We start from the raw sequence: 3,558 nt of genomic DNA on the forward strand, positions 1-3,558 counted from the left end.
ATACTTCCATACACACCAGCCTTCACATAAGACAATATGAAAAAATACACAATTAAAATTATTAAGTATGACATCAAATCATTTAAAGCTGCCATCCAACCTAACAATTATTTATTATTTCACTTTTATTGTATACTTCATGGTGATGGTGCAGTGGAATCATGAAATAATTGCATTATCATTACTGTGCGTAATGAAAGTAAGCCAGTCTTCTGCCGAAATGAGCTACCTGCAGCCTAAATTGACAGTGACGTATATCGATTCATGCTACCCAGTCGAAATAAGCTACTTTACGTTTTTCCGTGCACAGTTGTATAGATCCAATAAAGCCTAACCCCAGTTTTACAACATATTTCTTTGGATTAGAGACGCAGGTTTGATGCTGTTTGAACACGGTGATCAAACTTTATACCTCAGTTATGTTAATTTCAACTCATTTAATTTATGAATATGTGAAGGTAGTTCATCTGGACAGTCGTGTTCTGCTCAAATAGGGCTCCAACTAAAGGTAGAACATATCGACAGGACAATTTAGCCATCGAATAAAACTCCCGCTGTCATTTCTATGAATTTGAGTAGAAGAGCTCATTTCCACAGGCCGATTATCTTCTATCAAATAAGACTCCCACTAGAGAAAGAAATGACTGGAAACACTGAAATCTTTATATTAAATAAATATCATCGGCAACAGTGTGAATTTCTATTATAATATAGTGATATTTTATTTATGCAGTGCCTTTCTAAACAAAGTTACAACATTTTCTACACATGGAAACAAAATATAATATGATGTATTGAAAATTATAACAATAAAATATTAAATCCAAACTATTCAATCACCTAATGTAGGTTTTCTACTGTGAATCTAACACACACGTCGTTGCTTAACTGGTCAAAACATACAACAAAACCTATACACTTTAAAAATGTGACTTGTTACTCCACTTCAGCCTCAGAAGCTCAAATCAACGGGATTTAAACTCTTAACAGCGCTTGGGGGTTGTGTGCATGCGCAGTGGCACCAGGGAGCTCAAATCGACAGGACACCAGTACTGTCCAGTTCTGCAAACTCCTACAAGATTTGGTGGTGGTACACAATCTCAACTGCAAGGCAACGAAACCAAAACTTCAACTTCAACTAGCCTGAAGTACTGAACCTGTTGAAATGAGGAATTAGGGAAATAAGATTGAATTGAAATAAGATAAATGCAAATGTAATTGTTCTGAGCTGTACAATGTTTCTATGAATAAAAAATAATAAACATGTTAACAATGTGTGTGTAATTAATGACAGACTGTAAGAAAATCTTTGGGCTCGAGAACGAAAGTTGAGCAAACTAAACCACAGGACAATCTGACGCTGTGTATTTAAATTATATTTAAATAATTCCCCTTGTGGATCAGTACAGTTTGTCTAAGTCTATTACTGTGATGGGATACATTCAGCTCAGACTTCATATATTTAAACAACACTGCAACTAAAACAAACTTTTATTTCAGTGAATATACCTAAGAATCACATACAAGATATCATAGCTCACACCTACAGTATTCATGAATGTTTTTGAGAATTCACTACCTATCCTCCTAAACACTTTAGTGTGGGTTCATCTCATAAGTGAACACAAAGGATGAGTTAAACACTGATGACCTGGTGACACTCATGTCACTCTTTGTTCCTGTTTAATGTAGAAGGTGTTAGAAACGTTATGTTGTTTTTTCACAAGTACAAAATCACACTCACTAATCTTGAAATTTCATGTATTTTTTGTAAATTGTAGTAGGCTTTTATCTTACAAGTGCTGTGACATTTGCAGTATTTACAGTTTCTTAAGTGATTCCAAAGAAAAGTGCTGCAACTGCAGCAATGAATGTTGTAACTGATAAACGCAAAAATTCGTGACCCTGACCCCGCCAAAGTAATAACATGCAGAAGTATAAGCACAACCAAAGAGTATTCACTTAATAGATAATCAATATTTTATTAAAACTTAAATATACTAATGCCAATTTGAGCCCATCCACACATTACACAAAGGTAAACCCAAATCCTTTTTTATCTGCTCATTTTTGTCACATTAATTTGACTTTATCATTCATAATTCATTTATCATTAAATTTTTCTCCTAAAACTTAAAAAAAGCTCTTTCTGCTGTCTGAAACATTATATTTATATATTACATATATTTATTAACGTGGAATAGTCTATTTAGACATTCTAAACAGATCTGTCGCTCAGAATTTGGTTGAGACACTTAGTATGAGGGAATTCTTGGTCTGGGTCAAATGTGACCTGAATCGTGTTGTGAAGACTTAAGAAGACTTACGGAATTATAAAGGTTAAGTGAAATAGATACTGTGGAAGATTATAAGGCCGAAGTCCAGGCCAAAGAGAGTCAGATTTATGGAGATGCAAGCCCAGTGCATTGTGGACAAGTTCAAGTTCTCTGCAGCAGCCAAGGATCCACAGATACATGCTGGGTAAATGAGCCAAACAGAGAAGTCTAGAGTGAAGGGCATGAGGGCTCTGGGGGGAATTAGAACATCACTTATGATGACGTTGATGACGTGGATCTCTCCGACGTGGTTCAAAAGCCAAGGATCCTGGGAATTATGAAACAGCCAGAGTTCCTCCGGTGTGTCCTGGGTCTCCCCCAAGGCCTCTTGCCCGTGGGACAGGCCCGTTAGTTACACCAGAAGTGTCTGTACTTTCATTTGCTATTTGTGTTGTGTTCATTGTGTTCTTTTTGAAAATGTCCGTGGAGAAAGATTTTACAATGTTACAATTTTACAATGTTGAGCTCCATATAAATAAGCTCTTAAAATGTAAGGCTGATGTTTGTGATGTGGACATTGTAAATAAGGCTGGTGTGATTAAACACTGATGCTCTGAAAACAATGATGTCATTCTTTGTTCCTGTTCAACAAATAAGGAAATGCTGAAAACAGGAACAGTTCAACTATTTAAGAGCGGAGCTGCACTGACCTGCAGACAGAGATCAGACTCGACCTGAGGTAACAGCAGCAAGTTTACTCTATAACCCAGATATGTTGTTTTACATTCTTCTTTGTGCTTTAGTTCACAGACATGGAGACCACAGTGCTGGCTTTGATGCTTTGTCTGGTGATGACTTCTTTTCCAGCGGTAAGGATTTTTATTCAGATTATTGTGAAATAAGTCTTGGTTTAAGGATAATATTTTATTTCTTTCTAAAATTATCTAAGAGTCCAAACAATCACCAACCCAAATCCTCCGTTCTATACTTTTATTTAAAGAAACTGTATGTTGCCTGCAGTCTTACAGTTTGAACTGAACACAACTGAACCTGGGCTTTAATCTGCAGATTGAGGACACATACAAGTTCTCCTCATTGTCAGTATATGGACACATACACTGAGCTGCAGAGGCTGCAGTGCTGGGGTTTAGGTAGTGATCGTTCAGATCAGAGAGACGCATTTTAGGTTTAAAACAAACTGGATTTCAGTTTTGAAACTGGCAACATAAATGAGAGACTCGTGTGAGACTCATTTTGCTTTCTGACTGAACCAAAACAACAA

General features: G+C 36.4%; 1 protein-coding gene across 1 annotated transcript in view; it reads left to right on the forward strand.

The window, feature by feature from the left end:
• Window positions 1-2,999: 2,999 nt before the first annotated feature.
• Window positions 3,000-3,558, forward strand: part of LOC110164635 (ecto-ADP-ribosyltransferase 4-like) — a 21,145-nt gene continuing 20,586 nt past the window's right edge. The window contains exon 1 of the mRNA XM_055156391.1: window positions 3,000-3,015. The gene's annotated coding sequence lies outside the window, so the exon portion shown is untranslated. The remainder of the gene's footprint in view (window positions 3,016-3,558) is intronic.

Source organism: Boleophthalmus pectinirostris, unplaced genomic scaffold, assembly GCF_026225935.1.
Source record: "Boleophthalmus pectinirostris isolate CB_2022bp ecotype Guang Dong unplaced genomic scaffold, ASM2622593v1 HiC_scaffold_20, whole genome shotgun sequence".
In the NCBI taxonomy this organism is placed as follows: Eukaryota; Metazoa; Chordata; class Actinopteri; order Gobiiformes; family Gobiidae; genus Boleophthalmus; species Boleophthalmus pectinirostris.